The 18,945-nt window shown below is 39.6% G+C and overlaps 1 protein-coding gene across 2 annotated transcripts in view; it reads left to right on the forward strand.

The window, feature by feature from the left end:
• The window catches only part of INSL6 (insulin like 6), a 72,157-nt gene that overhangs the window by 754 nt on the left and 52,458 nt on the right, over positions 1-18,945 (forward strand). The window lies entirely within an intron of this gene.

Raw genomic sequence — 18,945 nt, forward strand, 5'->3', positions numbered from 1 at the left:
TCTACCACAGTATCTAGCACATAGTTGTATTTGACTGTCGTCATTGGCTACAGAATCAGCCCAACCTTGTAGAAGATAAAAATGCAGAGTACCTTGTTCAAAAAAGCAGGAAAGGGCCATGAAAATAAAGGTAGTAAAATATAAAACTGTTTTCCTTACTTGTCCATATCCCCTGGTCACGTACTAGGAGATAGGCCTGGTCCGTTCTCTTATCAGGCTTCATTTAAGAGTTTACGTACTTGTATTTCATTCACTTAAAGTTTCAAAGGTAAATTTATTCAGAACAACAAAGGAACATTTAAACCAAATGCAAGGCCTGTGTGACTACATAGGTTTCAGTCCCATAAAGTCAGCCCTATATACCATACTGTATTATAGGGACTATTTCATGCATATTTTTGTCCGAAACGCCTAGCAGATGGCCTAGCCCATCGCATGTGTTTAATATGCGCTGAATTTATACTTGATGCTTTCAAGCAGTCTGCAGGAAGGATATTCTTGTTTCAGATTCATTGGTATATCTAACTATGTTTTTACATTTTGTGACTAAGACATTTTAGTTCCAGTATGATTTGTCATTTTAAAAGAAATTGCACTTTGTTTATAGTGTATCCATAGGAAGAAGATTACTGCCTTTTACAGTAATTCAGTTGATTTGATTTGGACAAATCTTGTAAAAGTGAAGATTTCTGAAATTAAGGAAATGAGTAAACTATCATGCCAAAAAGAGACCCTAATGTAGAGGACTGAAAAAAGTCAAACAATGCACATTGTAGGCACTCATTAGCTTTTTTGGAATGAATGAATAGAATTTATAAAGTCACTGTTGCTGAAAGAATAAAAACTTTTAAAGACAGAAACCATGAGACTGATTCATGATCATTTTCAAACCGACCCATCAAACTAACCCACATACAAACCTCACCTTGTCCTTCTGTTATAATGAAGGAAGTGTCTCTCCCCAGTCTTCTACTTTTACTTTAGTTCAGTGACTCTCACGCTTTAATGTGCATATGAATCATTTGGGAATCCTGTTAATTTACAGACTCTGAGTTAGTAGGCCTGGGGTGGGGCCTGAGATTTTTCGTTTTTAACTAGCTCCCAGGTGCTGCTAGTTGGTGGCCCACACTTTTGAGTAACAAGGTCCAGTTTACTGTCTGTCTCTCTCTCTTTTTTTTTTTTTTTAAAAAACTCCTCTTTCTTATTCTTTTCTCCCAGGAGTGCAAGGAGAGCTTTCCCTTTCTGCTTTATGTTGGGTGGGCATTTCTCTCACATCAAATACTGTGCTTTCACTAACTATGCTATAATACTGTAGTCAAAATTTTATTTTTAGACCTCAAAGCTTGAGGCTGTTATTTAAAGAGAGGTTGGAATGCCTTTTCTCAACAAAGTGCTCTAAAGACAGTTTTCTTAATAAAAATGTTCAACCTTAAAACTCAGCTTGTTAATGATCCCTTTGTTTTAAGTATTATTTACACTCCCCTGGAAGAATAAATGTCATTAATAATGAGCAGGAAGCTGCAATGAAACAAGACTTGTAGAAAATAAAAATGTATCTGAAAATATTTGAAAATTGTTATACCCACAAAACCTGCTACTATGGAAACTATGTAAAAGACAATTTGCTGAAGTGGAAATACTATGTAACAGTAAAACCACAGTTGTATTGAAATATGTAGAGGAAGGAAAAATGGGTTAGGTTATCAACATGAATTGTATTATAATTTTTAAAATTATTAATCTATAAGGGAAGATGACATTTATTCTGTCCTGTTAATTTCTAGGAAATAATTTAGAAGTTGCAGAGATGTATATGTTTCTAATGTAGAATACATAATTATGACATCATTTTTATATATGAATATGGCTGGAAAGTTGATTACTTTTTATTTCACTTTTACCAGCAGGACAAGTTGTTGTGTTAGATCAAGTCAGTTGTCTGAAATTTTAATATCCTGATGATGTACTTGAGTCTGACACAGAAAAATATAATTTGCTACGCGGCTATTAAATGCTTTTTTTCAAAGCTACTTATACATATCTTGAATCTGTAATTGTGTGCTTCTTGTTAATGGACCCTGAAGGTGGAGGCAGTATCTCCAAGACCTACCCCGTAATGTGGCACCATGAAGTTGACATCATATTTCTAAATTACAACTGAGTATTGTGCTTCCGAGATATTAGTGCCAGGTGAAATCATTAATGTTTCAAAATCAGCTTTTCATAATCTGTAACCCCTATTCCAGTTAGATTAATCATATTCCCATATTCTTAGTCTTCATGTCACATATTCTTGTTTTTTTTGTTTCTTTATGTTTCAGATATCATCACAACTAGTCTGTAAAGGGCCCTTCTCTTTATATATTAGTTCAACAAAATTTGAGTACCTATCATGTGTTAGGCACTCTTCTTGGTGATTGGGATGTTAGAGTAAACGGTGAAGGCTCCTACCCTCATGAAACCTACAGAATAGTAAAGATAGACAATTAACATAAGTAAATTATAATTTACAGAAGGTGATTATCCTCACTTAGCCCCTTTCTCCACTCCCATTCTCCTCCTCTCCTTGGCAATTGTTGTAATGTGTTTATTATATATTTTTTGTTTTTATAAGTTTTTGCAAATTATGCATTCTTTCCTGTTCATATGTTTTTAAGATATATCTAAAAGGCATTTAAGATCTATATCTTATTGTTGCTATGTGAACATTTAGTCCATTGCTTCTAACTACTGCATAATACTCATGTGCATTCCTCACATTTTACTGATTTATTCAGTTTTGAACACCTAACCTATATAGCCTTGAACTCCCTACCACTACAGATAACACTGCCATGAACATCATTGTATGTGTCCCCTTATGAACCTAGAAGTGTTTCTGGGATACACATCTAGAGTGGAATTGCTGTGTCATGAAGTATGTGTATGTTTAATTTGCCTGAGGAGTATCAGATTGCTCTTCAGAATGACTACACCAATGTATAGTTGCACCACCAATCCTGTGTCCTCATATCTATGTCAACAATTAGCATTTTACAGTTATTAACTTTTACCAGTGTAATAGATGTAAAATGACACTATATTTCTATTTTAACTTGCTCTGGGTCTGAACATCTTTTCATATACATGTTAACCTTTTGGATTTTCTCTTAAAATTTCCTGTTTATATATTTTGCCCAATTCTTGTTGGAATTGTTATCATTTTCCAATTGGTTTATAGGAGTTAATCAAATCTAGATACAGTAACAACTAGTTGTTGGTTTTAGATGTCACAAATGTGTTCTCCCATTTTGACATCTGTCTATTGCTGTTGCTTGACAGAAAGCCTTAACTTTTATATAATTAGGCAGTAAGTGTTTTGCCTTATGTATTAGAGGTCCTTTTCTGTCCTTCTGTTAACTTTTCAGTTTTACTTTTCACATTAAGTCCTTAATTATTAGGCTAATTTTTAGTTCTGGTCTCGGTAGGAATATTACCTCACTTTCTCAATAAGTCTTTTTTTCTCTACATAGGGAGCTGGTTTTCTGAACACTTTCTACTAATCAATTATTTTTCTCACTAACTTGTGGGATAACCATTACTGATAAGTTTGAGCTTTCTATTTTATTTAATTGGTCATTTATTTGGCCTTTTATCGTTACTATTTTTGATACTGTGACTCTATAGGATGTCATTTATCTGGCAGGACAAGTCTTCAATGTTTATTTTTTCCCTTAGGATTGACTAATGTAAATCTTCAACCTTTATTCTTTCATATATATTTAAAAGTATGCTTATTGAATTTCTTTTTTAAAAATCCACATGGAATTTTATTTGGGATGCGTGGAATATTATCAGGGGAACCCGCCCCCAATATTTCAATGTAGGTTCTATTTTCCATAAGTGTCCGCCAGCTGAGAAATAAAGAGTACAAAGAAAGGAATTTTACAGCTCGGCCGCCGGGGGTGACAGCACATATCGGTAGGACTCTAATGCCGGCCTGAGCCTCAAACCAGCAAGTTTTTTGTTAAGAGTTTCAAAAGGGGAGGGGGTGTAAGAACAGGGAGTAGATCACATGCTTCAAAGTGCAAAGAGCAGAACTGCTAATAAGGGTCTAACAAAGATGACATGCTTCTGAGGGAACAGGACAAATGGCAAAAGCAGAACTACTGATAAGGGTCCAATAAAGATCACAAGGGAAAGGGCAAAAGCAGAACTACTGATAAAGGTTTATGTTCAGTGGTGCATGTATTGTCTTGATAAACATCTTAAATAAAAGAAAACAGGGTTTGAGAGCAGAGAACCAGTCTGACCACAAATTTACCAGGGTGGAGTTTTTCCCCACCCTAGTAAGCCTGAGGGTACTGCAGGAGACCAGGGCGTATATCAGTCCTTATGTCAACGACATAAGACAGACATTCCCGAAGCGGCTGTTTATAGACCTCCCTCCAGTAGTACATTCATTTCCCAGGGTCTTAGTACTAATATTCCTTGCTAGGAAAAAGAATTTAGTGATATATTCCCTACTTGCACATCCATTTATAGCCTCTCTGCAAGAAGAAAAGTATGGCTCTTTTTGCCCAACCCCGCAGGCAGTCAGACCTTATAGTTGTCTCCCCTTGTTCCCTAAAAATTGCTGTTATTCTGTTCTTTTTCAAGGTGCACTGATTTCATATTGTTCAAACACACGTTTTACAATCAATTTGTACAGTTAACACAATTATCACAGTGGTCCTGAGGTGACATACATCCTCAGCTTACGAAGATAACAGGATTAAGAGAGTAAAGACAGGCATAAGAAATTATAAAAGTATTATTTGGGAACTGATAAATGTCCATATTAAAATGAAATCTTCACAATTTATGTTCCTCTGCCATGGCTCCAGCCAGTCCCTCCGTTCAGGGTCCCTGACTTCCCACAACAGAATATATACACTAATTTGAAGAGAAATGACTTCTTTTTTTTGCTTCACCTTTTAAGTTCAGGAGTACATGTGCAGGATGTGCATGTTTGTTACATAGGTAAATGTGTGTCATGGTGGTTTGCTGCACAGATCATCCTGTCATCTAGGTATTAAGCCCAGCATCCATTAGCTATTCCTCCTGATACTCTCCCTTCTCCCAGGGCCCCTGTCAGGCAGGCCCCAGTGTGTGTTTTCCCCTGCATGTGTCCATGTGTTCTCATCATCCAGTTCACACTTACAAGTGAGAACATGTGGTGTTTGGTTTCTGTTCCTGCATTAGTTTGCTGAGAATGATGGTTTCCAACTCCATCCATGTCCCTGCAAAGGACATTATCTCATTCTTTTTTATAGCTGCATAGTATTCCATGGTGTATATGTACCAAGTTTTCTATATCCAGTTTATCATTGGTGGGCATTTAGGTTGATTCCATGTCTTTGCTATTGTGAATAGTGCTGCAATGAACATATGCTTGCATGTATCTTTATAACAGAATGATTTACATTCCTTTGGGTATATACCCAGTAATGGATTGCTGGGTCAAATGGTATTTCTGCCTCTAGGTCTTTGAGAAATCACAACCCTGTCTTCCACAATGGTTGAACCCTACCAACAGTGTAAAAGTGTTCCTTTTTCTCCACAACCTTGCCAGCATCTGTTGTTTTTTAACTTTAATAGTAGCCATTCTGACTGGCATGAGATGGTATCTCATTGTAATCTTGATTTGCATTTCTCTAATGATCAGTGATGTTGAGCTATTTTTTGTTTGTTGGCCACATATATGTCTTCTTTTGAGAACTCTCTGTTCATGTCCTTTGCCCACTTTTTAATGGGGTTGTTTTTTTCTTGTAAATTTGTTTAAGTTACTTATAGATGCTGGATATTAGAGCTTTGTCAGATGGATAGATTGCAGAAATTTTCTCCCATTCTGTAGGTTGTCTGTTCACTCTCATGATTTTTTTTTTTTTTTTTTTTGCTGTGCAGAAGCCCTTTAGTTTAATTAAATCCCGTTTGTCAATTTTTGATTTTGTTGCAATTGCTTTTGGTGTTTTTGTTTTGAAATCTTTGCCTGTGCCTGTGTCTTGAATGCTATTGCCTAGATTTTCTTCTAAGGTTTTTATGGTTTTGGGTTTTACATAAGTCTTTAATCCATCTTGAGTTAATTTTTGTGTAGAGTGTAAGGAAGGGGTCCAGTTTCAATTTTGAGCCTACAGCTAGCCAATTCTTCCAGCACCATTTAATAAATAGAGAATTCTTCCCTCATTGCTTGTTTTTGTCAGGTTTGTCCAAGATCGTATGGTTGTAGGTGTGTGGTGTGTGGTTTTATTTGAGTTCTCTATTCTGTTCCATTGGTCTATGTATCTGTTCTTGTACCAGTACCAAGCTGTTGTGGTTACTGTAGCCTTGTAGTATAGTTTGAAGTTGGGTAGTGTGATGTAGAAAACCACAGAGATGGTGGCTGCCCCTCCCCACAGGAACTTTGTTCCAGAGTGAGATCAGAGCTCTGTCTGTATAACTCTGGCTGGAGTGGCTGAAGCCTCCACATGGAGGTCCTGCCCAGTGAAGAGTAATGGATCAGTGTCCTGCTTAAAGAAGCAGTCTGGCCACAATCTGCCAAAGCAGCTGTACTGCCTTCTGGGGAACCCTTTCTCATGCCAACCAGCAAGCTGGAACAGCTGAGTAAAGGGAACCGTGGAGATGGCGGCAGCCCCTCCTCCCCAGGAGCTCAGTCCTAGGGAGAGATCACAGCTCTGTCCCTGTAACCCTGGCTGGAGTGGCTGAAGCCCCTACAAGGAGGTCTCACCCAGGGAGGAGGAATGGATTGGGGTCCCACTTAAAGCAGCAGTCTGAGCGTGGTGGCTCATGCCTGGAATCCTGGCACTTTGGGAGGTCAAGGCGGGTGGATCACTTGACATCAGGAGTTCGAGACCAGCTTGGGCAACATGGCAAACCCTGTCTCTACTAAAAATACAAAAATTAGCTAGGCATGGTGGCATGTGCCTGTAATCCCAGCTACTCGGGAGGCTGAGGCAGGAGAATCGCTTGAACCTGGGAGGTGGAGGTTACAGTGAGCCAAGATCACGCCACTGTACTCCAGCCTGGGTGACAGAGCGAGACTCCATCTCAAAAAAGAAAAAGAAGAAAAAAAAAGAAGCAGTCTGGCCACAGTCTGGCATAGCAGCTGTGCTGTGTTGTGGGGTACCTTCCTCCTCCGGACTGTTGGGATTCTCCAAAGCTGGGAGGCTGGAACAGCTGAGTTGACCTTTCCCAGAGATGGCGGCTGCCCCTCCTCCCAGGAACTCTGTCCCGTTTCAGGTGGACTCCAGCTTTTGCCTTGGCTGGCTGGAATTCCAAATCAGGTCTTAATTTGTGAGGTGCTGTGGAAGTGGGACGTGCAGAACAACTGCTTGGCTCCCTGGATTCAGCCCCCTTCCTTGGGATATGCACTGTCGTATCTTCTGCCTTGCCAGGATCCCAGGGCCAGAGTCTGTAAAACTCCTGGGCCTCATTGTGTGCCTGAGCGTTTGCTCTGCTGAGACTCCACACAGCTCTGTGTATCGAACCCAAGGCCCTAGTGGCATGGGCTCACAGTGGGATCTCCTGATCTGCAAAGATCTGGGATCAAAGATGGGATTTCCTGATGTGGGTTTCAGAGATCTCTGGGAGAAACGTGATTTCCCGAGCGGGGTGGCACAATCACTCACCACTTTCCTTGGCTGAGGGTGAGTTTCCTTTGGCTCCCTGCTGTTGCTTGGTAGGCCATTCATTGCTCCACCCTGAATTTCTTCTTTCTCTCTGGATGAAGTTGTTTGCCTAGTCAGTCCCAATGTGAGAACCTGGATATTTCAGTTGAAGGTGCTGAATTCACTCTTTTATTCCTCTCCCTGAGCGCCGTGGATCACAGCGGCATCTAATTGGCCATCTTGTGCACCCAACTCCCCCCGACCCTATTGAGCTCTTTATTACATAAAGTCATCCTAATCAAAGTCATGAAATTACTTATATTCTATTCTTATGATTTTAAAGTTTTCTTTATGGAAACTTTTACAGTATCATTGGTTAATTTCATGCTTAATACTTTTTTTTCTTTAGCTATTATAAATACCTGTGAATTATATTTACTAGTTAGTGACTTGGCTAGAGAAATGCAACTTACTTTTATAGGTTGATCTTTATCCAGTAACCATGCTGAACTATCTTCATAGTTCTAATAGTTTGTTGATTCTATAGGTTTTTTATCCCTTGAAAATGATAGTTATATCACTTTCTTGCTAAACTTATACCATTTTTTTTTTTTGCTTTGATTTCTTGTTTTGTTCCCAGGCTTAAAGGGCACGCATTTAAATATCTCCATTAGGTATGATGTTTGTAGGTTTATGCTGTATAATCTTCATTAAGGTAAGGAAGCTTGCTAAGAGATTTTTTTTTAATCATCGTAAATAGGGCTGAACTTTATTAAGGTCTTCTTTTCGCATACTTTTGCTTAGTCTTATGATTTTTTCTTTTATTAAGCAAATACTCATTGGGTACCTACTAAGCATCCAGGCACAATTTTAGAATCTTGGGAATATGTCAGTGGACAAAACAGACAAAGATCAAAGGCTTTATGGAGCTTTATTAAGTAATAAATGTAATAAGTAAATATTAGAAAGTAGTAAGAGCTACAGAAAAATGAAAAATAAAACAGGATAAGGGAGATAAACAGAGCAAGGAGTTGAAAGATGGGGTATAGTATTAAACAGTGTGGTAAGGGTAGACCAATTATTGAAAAGGTGAGATTTAAAAAGAAGTGGTAAGGGAATTATCCAAGTGGATATCTGGAGAAAGGGCATTTATGCAGAGGAAATAGTGGAGCAGAGGCCCTTCTGCCTGATGTATACAGGGAATAGCAAAGAGGCCAAATGTGGTTGGAGCAGAGAAAATGAGGAAAGTAGTAGAAGATAAGGTAGGAGAGGTAATAGGCAGACATGATAAAATAGGGTATTTTAGGCCAGTAATCCCCAACCTTTTTGGTACCAGGGACCAGTTTCATGGAAGACAGTTTTTCCTTGGACCCGGGAGGGGAATGATTTTCAGATGATCCAAGCGCATTACATTTATTGTGAACTTTATTTCTATTACTATTACATGGTAATGTTTAATGAAATAATTATACAATTTACCATAATGTAGAATCAGTGGGAGCCCTGAGCTTGTTTTCCTGAAACCAGATGGTCCCATCTGGGGGTGATGGGAGACAGTGATAGATAATCAGGCATTAGATTCTCATAAGGAGCGTGCAACCTAGATCCCTGGCATGCGCAGTTCACAATAGGGTTCACACTCCTATAGGAATCTAATGCTGTCCCTGATCTGACAGGAGGTAGAGCTCAGGTGATAATGCGAGCAATGGGAAGCAGCTGTAAATATAGATGAAGCTTTGCTCGCTCGCCTGCCCACTGCTTACCTCCTGCCATGTGGCCTGGTTCCTAACAGGCCATAGACCAGTTAAGTCCCCAGTGGTTGGGGACCCCCTGTTTTAGATCATTTTGAAGACTTTGTTTTGGGGTGATGCAAGGAGTCATTAAGATTTTTGAGCAGAGAAGTGACATAATTGACATTTTAAATGGATCACTCTGGCTACTGTGTTGAGAATAGACTGTAGAAAGGCAAGAGTAGAAACAGAGAGACCTGTTAGGGAGGGTCTTAGATGAGGATGATAGAAGTGAAGATAGTGAAAACTGTTAAATTCTAGTTATACATGGGCCATATTTGATGTGAGATATGAGGAAGAGAAATCAAGAATGACTCCATGGCCAGACGCGGTGGCTCATGCCTGTAATCCCAGCACTTTGGGAGGCCGAGGCAGGTGGATCATGAGGTCAGGAGAGCGAGACCATCCTGGCTAACACGTTGAAACCCCATCTCTACTAAAAAATACAAAAAATTTGCTGGGCGTGGTGGTGGGCACCTGTAGTCCCAGCTACTTGGGAGGCTGAGGCAGGAGAATGGTGTGAACCCGGGAGGCAGAGCTTGCAGTGAGCCGAGATAACGCCACGGCACTCCAGCCTGGGCGACAGAGCGAGACTCTGTCTCAAAAAAAAAAAAAAAAGAATGACTCCAAAACTTTGTTAATTCTAAAGTTTTGTATGTGGAACACCTAGAAGGATGGGATTGTCATAAATGAGATAGGAAAGGCCTCAAAGTGGAACAGGTTTGGAAGACAGTATCAGTAGTTCAGTTTTGGACATGTTGAGTTTTGTGGAGTTTTAAACAACGTTGAGTTTGAAACATTAGTGTGGACTTGTTGAGTAGGAAGTAAGGTATATAAATCTGGAGTTTGAAAGAGTCATCTTGTTTGCAGATAGAAGTTCAGAAGTCGTAGGTAGATACATAATTTTTTGAGCTGTAAGACTAGAGGAGATCACCAGAAGAGTAAGTGTACATAGAAAATAGTACTAAGAACTGAGTCCTCAGAAACACCAACAATAATAAGTTGGGGAGTGAGAACTTGTAAAGGAAACAGAAAAGGGACAACTACTTAGGTTGGAAGAAAAGAGAGTGTGATATCGTGGAAACCAAATGATGAAAGTATGTCAGGAAGAGGTGTATTTCATAAATCAATTAAGATGTGAATGGCTGTTGAATTTAGCAATATGTTTGTGACCTTCATAAGAGAAGTTTCGGTAGAGTGATGAAATGAAAGTCTGATTAGAGTGGGTTTAAGACAGTGAGAGAAGAGGAACAAATTAGTAAATATAGAAAACTATCAAGGAGTTTTGTTACAGAAAAGAGAAAATAAATACGATGGTAGCTGGCATGGTAAGTGGGGCCAAGAGAAATGTGTTTGGGTTTGTGTGTGTGTTTTTATAAGTGGGAGAAATAAGTTTTCTGGTAAGAGTGATTCAATAGAAGTTAAAAACTGATGAAGAATGCGGAAAAGGATTGCTGGAGTAGTGTCCTAGGGTAGGCAAGAGGAGAGATGTAATACGTAAGTGCAGAAATTGGCTTTAGAGTGTATAGTTCATCTGTAGAAATAGGTAGAAAGGGAGAGTATATGGGTGTACCTGTTAAGAGATGAATTTAAAAATTTGGCAAAGGGAGTTGATGCAAGTTCTTTTTCAGATTGCGTCAATTTTCTCCTGAAGTAGAAAGCAAATCCAGCTGTGATTGAGGATGGGCGTCTATTAACATGGTAAACTACGTTGATAGGTTTTGTGATCTTGACCTGTCCTCGTGTTTCTGGGATGAACCCTTTCATTCTTTTTTTTTTTTTTTTTTTTTTTTAAATTCAGCAGTACATGAGCGAGATGTGCAAGTTCATTACCTAGGTAAACGTGTGCCATGGTGGTTTGCTGTGCCTATCAACCCATCACCTAGGCATTAAGCCCAGCATGCATTAGCTATTTTTCCTGATGCTGGCCCTCCCCCAACCCCACCCTCTGACAGGCCCCATTGTGTGTTTTTCACTTCCCCATGTTCACGTGATCTCATTGTTCCGCTCCCACTTATAAGGGAGAACTTGCTGTGTTTGGTTTTCTCTTCCAGCCTTAGTTTGCTGAGGATAATGGCTTCCAGCTCCATCCATTTCCCTGCAAAGGACATGATCTCATTCCTTTTTATGGCTACATAGTATTCCATGGTGTATATGTACCACATTTTCTATATCCAGTCTCTTATTGATGGGCATTTGGGTTGAATTCATGTCTTTGCTATTGTGAATAGTGCTGCAATGAACATATGCATCTTCGTAATAGAATGATTTATATTCCTTTGGGTATATACCCAATAATGGTATTGCTGGGTCAAATGGTATTTCTGGTTCTAGATCTTAGAGGAATCACCACACTGTCTTCCACAATGGTTGAACTAATTTACATTCCCACCAACAGTGGGAATTAGTTCCTATTTCTCTGCAACCTCAAAAGCATCTGTTGTTTCTTGACTTTGTAATAATTGCTATTCTGACTGTCGTGAGATAGTATCTCGTTGTAATTTTGATTTGCATTTCTCTAATGATCAGTGATGTTGAGCTTTTTTTTCAAATGTCTGTTGGCTACATGAATGCCTTCTTTTAAGAAATGTCTTTTCATGTCCTTTGCCCACTCTTTTTTTTTTTTTCTTTTGAGGTGGAGTCTTGCTTTGTCACCCAGGCTAGAGTGCAATGGCATGATCTCGGCTCACTGCAGCCTCTGCCTCCTGGGTTCAAGCAATTCTCCTGCCTCAGCCTCTCGAGTACCTGGGACTACAGGCACACGCCACCACGCCCAGCTAATTTTTGTACTTTTAGAAGAGACAGGGTTTCACTACATTGGCCAGACTGGTCTCGAATTCCTGACCTCAGGTATCTGCCCACCTCGGCCTCCCAAAGTGCTGGGATTACAGGCGTGAGCCACTGCACCTGGCCCGGCCACTCTTTAAGCGGGTTGTTTGTTTTTTCTTGTAAATTTGTTTAAGTTCCTTGTAGATTCTGGATATTAGACGTTTGTTAAATGGATAGATTGCAAAAATTTTCTCCCACTCTGTAGGTTGTCTGTTCACTCTGATGGTAGTTTCTTTTGCTGTGCAGAAGTTCTTTAGTTTAATTAGATCTTATTTGTCAATTTGGGCTTTTGTTGCAATTGCTTTTGGTGATTTTGTCCTGAAATCTTTGCCCCTACCTATGTTGTGAATGGCATTGCCTAGATCTTCTTCTAGGGTTTTTATAGTTTTGGTTTTACAGTTAAGTCTTTAATTCAGCTTGAGTTAATTTTTCTATAAGATGTAGGGAAGTGGTCCAGTTCTCCCAACACCATTTATTAAATAGGGGATCCTTTGCCCATTGCTATTTTTTGTCACGTTTGTCCAAGATCAGATGGTCATAGATGTGCGGTCTTATTTCTGAGTTCTGGACAGAAATTCTATTGGTTTATGTGTCTGTTTTTGTAACAGTACCATGCTGTTTTGGTTACTGTACCCTTGTAGTATAGTTTGAAGTCCAGTAGCGTGATGCCTCCCTTCAGCTTTGTTCTTTTTGCTTAGGATTGTCTTGGCTATTTGAGCTCTTTTGGTTCCATACGACTTTTTAAATAGTTTCTTCTAGTTCTGTGAAGAGTGTCGATGGTAGTTTGATGGGAATAGCATTGAATCTATAAATTACTTTGGGCAGGATGGCCATTTTCACGATATTGATTCTTCCTATCCATGAACATGGAATTTTTTTTTGTTTGTGTTCTCTCTTATTTCCTTGAGCAGTGGTTTGTAGTTCTCCTTGAAGAGGTCCTTCATGTTCCTCGCTAACTGTATTCATAGGTATATTCTCTTTGTAGCAATTGTGAATAGGAGTTCATTCATAATTCAGCTCTCTGCTTCCTTGTTCTTGGTATACAGGAATGCGTGTGACCTTTGCACGTTGATTTTGTATCTTGAGACTTTGCTGAATTTGCTTATCAGCTTAAGAAGCTTTTGAGCAGAGATGATGGTGCGTTCTAGATGGGGTGTCTATGTTTGCATGTCATCTGCAAACAAAGACAGTTTGGCTTCCTCTCTTGCTATTTGAATACCTTTTATTTCTTTCTCTTGCCCGATTGCCTTGGCCAGGACTTCAGATACTATGTTGAAGAGGAGTGATGAGAGGGCATCCTTAACTTGGGCCAGTTTTCAAGGGAATACATCCAGCTTTACCCATTCAGTATGATATTTGGCCGTGGGTTTGTCATAAATGGCTATTATTTTGAGGTATGCTCCATCAACACCTGATTTATTGAGAGTTTTTAACATGAAGGGATGTTGAATTTTATGGAAGATCTTTTCTGCATCTATTGAAATAATCTTGTGGTTTTTGTCTTTAGATATGTTTATGTGATTAATTACATTTATTGATTTTGTGTATTTTGAACCACCCTTGCACCCTGGAGATGAAGCCAACTTGATCGTGGCAGATAAGCTTTTTGATGTGCTGCTGTATTTGGTTTGCCAGTATTTTATTGAGGATTTTTACATTGGTGTACTTCAGGAATATTGGCCTGAAGTTTTTTTGTTGTTGTATCTCTGTCAGGTTTTGGTATCAGGATGATGCTGGCCTCATAGAATGAGTTAGGGAGGAGTTCCTCCTTTTTGATTGTTTGGAATAGTTTCAGAAGAAAGAATATCAGCTCCTCTTTGTACTTTTGGTAGAATTCAGCTGTGAATCCATCTGGTCCTGGGCTTTTTTTGGTTGGTAGACTATTTATTACTGCCTCAATTTCAGAACTTGTTATTAGTCTATTCAGGGATTCAACTTCTTCCTGGTTTAGTCTTGCGGGGGTGTATGTGTTCAGGAATTTATCCATTGTGTCTAGATTTTCCGGTTTATTGGTATAGAGGTGTTTATAGTATTATCTGATGGTTGTTTGTATTTCTGTGGGGTCAGTGGTGATATCCCCTTTTTCATTTTTATTGTGTCTATTTGATTCTTCTTTCATTTCTTTATTAGCCTACCTAGTGGTTTTTCCAAAAAAAAAAAAAAAAGCCCCTGGATTCATTGATTGTTTGAAGGGTTTTTTGTGTCTCTGGTCTCCTTCAGTTCTGCTCTAAGCTTGGTTATTTCTTCTCTAGTTTTGGGGTTTGTTTGCTCTTGGTTCTCTAGTTCTGGTTGTGACGTTAGGGTGTTGATTTGAGATCTCCCTTTTTAATATGGGCATTTAGCGCTATAAAGTTTCCTGTTAAGACTGCTTTAGCTATGTCCCAGAGATTCTGATACGTTGTTTCTTTGTTCTCACTGATTTCAAAGAACTTCTTGATTTCTGCCTTAATTTTATCATTTACCCAGGAGTCACTCAGGAACAGGTTGTTGAATTTCCATGTACTTGTGTGGTTTTGAGTGAGTTTCTTAATCTTGAGTTCTAGTTTGATTGTGCTGTGGTCTTAGAGACTGTTTGTTATGATTTCAGTTCTTTTGCATTTGCTGAGGAGTGTTTTACTTCCAATTATGTGATGTGCCATGTGGCGCCAAGAAGAATCTGTATCTGTTGTTTGGGGTTGGAGAGTTCTGTAGATATCTATCAGGTCCATTTGATCCAGAGTTGAATTCAGGTCCTAAATATCTTTGTTAATTTTCTGTCTCAACGATCAGTCTCATGTTGACCGTGGAGTGTTAAAGTCTCCCACTATTATTGTGTGGGAGTCTTAAGTCTCTTCGTAGGTCTCTAAGAACTTGTTTTATGAATCTGGGTGCTCCTGTATTGGGTGCATATATATTTAGGATAGTTAGCTCTTCTTATTGAATTGACCTGTTTACCATTATGTAATGCTCTTGTCTTTTTTATCTTCGTTGGTTTAAAGTCTGTTTTGTCAGAAAGTAGGATTGCAACCCTTGCTGTTTTCTGTTTTCCATTTGCTTGGTAAATTTTCCTCCATACTTTATTTTGAGTCTATGTGTGTCTTTGCATGTGAGATGAGTCTCTTGAATTCAGCACACCAATGGATCATGACTGTTTATCCAGCTTGCCCTTTGTGTCTTTTAATTGGGGAAGTTAGCCCATTTACATTTAAGGTTAATATTGTTATGTGTGAATTTGATCCTGTCATCATGATGCTGGCTGGTTATTTTGCAGACTTGTTTATGTAGTTGCTTCATAGTGTCACTGGTCTGTGTACTTTGGTGTGTTTTTGTAGTGGCTGATAATGGTTTTTCCTTTCCATATTTACTGCTTCCTTCAGGAGCTCTTGCAAGGCAGGTCTGGTGGTGATGAATTCCCTCAGAATTTGCTTGTTTGGAAAATACTTTATTTCTTCTTTGCTTATAAAGCTTAGTCTGGCCAGATACAGTATTCTAGGTTAGAAATTATTTAAGAATATCTGCTGGGTGCAGTGGCTCATGCCTGTAATCCCAGCACTTTGGGAGGCCAAGGCAGGTGGATCACCTGAGGTCAGGAGTTTGAGATCAGCCTGGCCAACATGGCAAAACCCTGTCTTTACTAAAAATACAAAATTAGCCGGGCATGGTGGCGCATGCCTGTAATCCCAGGGACTTGGGAAGGGTGAGGAAGGAGAACCACTTGAACCCTGGAGGCCGAGGTTGCAGTGAGCCGAGATGATGCCATTGTACTCCAGCCTGGGTGACAAGAGTGAAACTCCATCTCAAAAAAAAAAAAATCAAATAAATATTGGCCCCCCGTCTCTTCTGGCTTGTAGGGTTTCCACTGAGAGGCCTGCTGTTAGTGTGATGGGCTTCCCTTTATAGGTGACTCGACCTTTCTCTGGCTGCACTTAACATTTTTTCCTTCATTTTGACCTTGGAGAACTGATGATTATATGTCATTGGACTGATCTTCTCATGAAGTATCTTATTGGGGTTCTCTGGATTTCCTGAATTTGAATTTTGGCCTGTCTTGCTAGTTTGGGGAAATTCTCCTGGATGATATACTGTAGTGTGTTTTCCAACTTGTTTCTGTTCTCCCCGTCTTGTTCAGGTGCCCCTATTAGTCATAGGTTCAGTCTTTTAAGATAATCCCATAGTTCTCGGAGGTTTTATTCATTCATTTTCATTCTTTTTTCTCTAATCTTGTCTGCCTGCCTTATTTCAGCAAGATAGTCTTCAAGCTCTGATATTTTTTCTTCCACTTGGTCTATTCAGCTACAAACTTCAAACTTGTGTTTGCATCGTGAAGTTCACGTGTTGTGTTTTTCAGCTCCATCAGGTTACTTGTCTTCCTCTCTAAACTGGTTATTCTTGTTAACAGCTCCTGTAATGTTTTATTATGGTTCTTAGCTTCTTTGCAACAAGTTCGAACATACTCCTTTAGCTCAGGGATGTTTGTTATTATCCATGTTTTGAAGCTTACTTCTGTGAATTTATCTATCTCTGACTCAGCCCGGTTCTGTGCCCTTTATGGAGTCATGTTACGATCATTTGGAGAAGAGGCACTCTTGCTTTTTGAGTTCCCAACGTTTTTGCACTGATTATTTCTCATCTTCATGGGTTTATCAACCTTTGATCTTTGAGGCCAATGACCTTTGGATGGGGTTTTTGTGAGGTCTTTCTTGTTTATGTTGTTGTTGTTGCTCCCTGTTTGTTTTTATTTTAGCAGTAGGGCCACTCTTCCATAGGGTTGCTGCAGTTTGCTGGGAGTCCATTCCAGACTTTATTCACCTTGGTTTCTTCCGCCCCAGGAGGTATCACCGTGGAGGCTGCAGACCAGCAAAGATGGCAGGCTGCTCCTTCCTCTGAGAACTTTGTCCCAGAGGGGCGCTAACCTGATGCCAGCAGAACACTCCTATTGGGAGGTCTCACCCAGTTTGGAGGAATAGGATCAGGGACCCACTTAAATAAGCAGTCTGGCTGCCCCTTGGTAGAGCAGGTGTGTTGTGCTGGGAGAAATCTCCCTCTCCAGAGCCAGTAGGCAGGAAAGACTAAAATGGCTGATCCACGATAGCGCAGCCAACCCTCCTCCTAGAGCCTCTTCTCAGGGATATCAGAGTTCTATCCATAAACCCTCCACTGGGGATGTGAAAATTCCCACAGGGAGGCCCTGCTCCGTGAGGGGGAATGGATTGGAGTCCCACCTAAAGAAGCAGTCTGGCCACAAACTGTCCCAGCCGCTGTGCTGTGCTGTGGGGGAATTGCTCCCCATCCAAACTGCACTGGCATCATGGTAGGGGAAAAGGGTGGACTGAAGACACAGTAATGGCAGCTGCCTCTTCCCCCCAGGAACTCGTGGTCTCAGTGCCTGCTCAAGTGCCACCCACCTCAGCAGCCACCATCAGTCTGCATAGCTTAATGCTTGGAACCCAAGGCCCTGGTGGCATGGGCTCATGAGGGGACCTCTTGATCCCCAGGTTGCAAGGATTCATGGTAAAAGCATGGTTTTCAGGGAGGGGTAGCACAATCCCTCACTGCCTCCCTTGGCTGGGGAAGGGAGCTCCCTTTGCCCTGTGTGGCTGGCTCCCAGGTGGGCCCTAGCTCCCCTATGCTTTTCCTTGCTCTCTCTCAGTCACGCCAACCTCCTAGTCAGTCCCAATGAGAGAACATTGGTAACTCAATTGAAGATGCAGAATCCACTTGCCATTTTTGTCCTTTTCGGTGGGAGCTGCAGAGCAAAGGTGTTTCTATACAGCCATCTTGGCTGCTCCCCCGAACCGTTTCTTAATGTATTTGTAAAACATGTTTATGGATTCAGTTAACTAATATTTAGGAGTTTGAAATCAACATTTGAAAGTCAAATGAGTTTTTAAATATTTTAAAATCTCATATTGTTCTTACCTAGTTTTGGAATAAAGATTATGCCAGCTTCATAAAATGAGCTGGGCAGCTTTTGCTCGTTTTCTGGAACAACTTGTATATTATTAGAATTTACTGTTTTTTAAAAATAAGTGGAACCACCCATATCTGTGTTTTTTTGAAGGTGATAACTCTGACTACCCTTTTCATTTCTTTGAATATTGTTGGTACACTTAGGTTTTCTGTGTCATTGTGTACCAGTTAAGGCATCTTGTATTTTTCTAGGAATTCATCCATTTAATCTTTATTTTTAAATGTATAAGCATTCATAATATTTGTTTTAAAACTTGGCTGTATTTACTTATTTCTTTTTTTCTGCTGTATTTTGTTCATTTCCATCTTTTTTGTTCCTGATTAGTCTGGATAGAGTTCTATCTTATTCTTTTAAACAAGCAACTTTTTAATTAAATAAAAAGTTATTAAAGAGTGCTCTAATAGGCCTCTAACTGCAAAGGACATAGATTCACCTAAATAACCTCAAGATAAAAGGGGATAGTAGTTATTATAAAAACAAACAAGGTATAGAAGTGGACCTAGAAAGACTTTGTAAAGCCTAAGAAATCATATTACCTCTTAAAAAAACAAAACAAAAACAAAAACAAAAAACTTCTGCCTTCCTCTCTCTCTGTGAATCTTTTCCCTGTATTTATGTTCCTTTATGACTTTAGCTTGTCGTGACAAACCTCATAGAATCCTTTTAGCTTTGGTTCTCACTAACTCATCTTTTTCTCGTTACTTCTTAGTTCTAGTTTCAAACTGAGGAAATCTGATTGGGTCGATTCATG

Source organism: Pan paniscus, chromosome 11 (assembly GCF_029289425.2).
Source record: "Pan paniscus chromosome 11, NHGRI_mPanPan1-v2.0_pri, whole genome shotgun sequence".
NCBI lineage: Eukaryota > Metazoa > Chordata > Mammalia > Primates > Hominidae > Pan > Pan paniscus.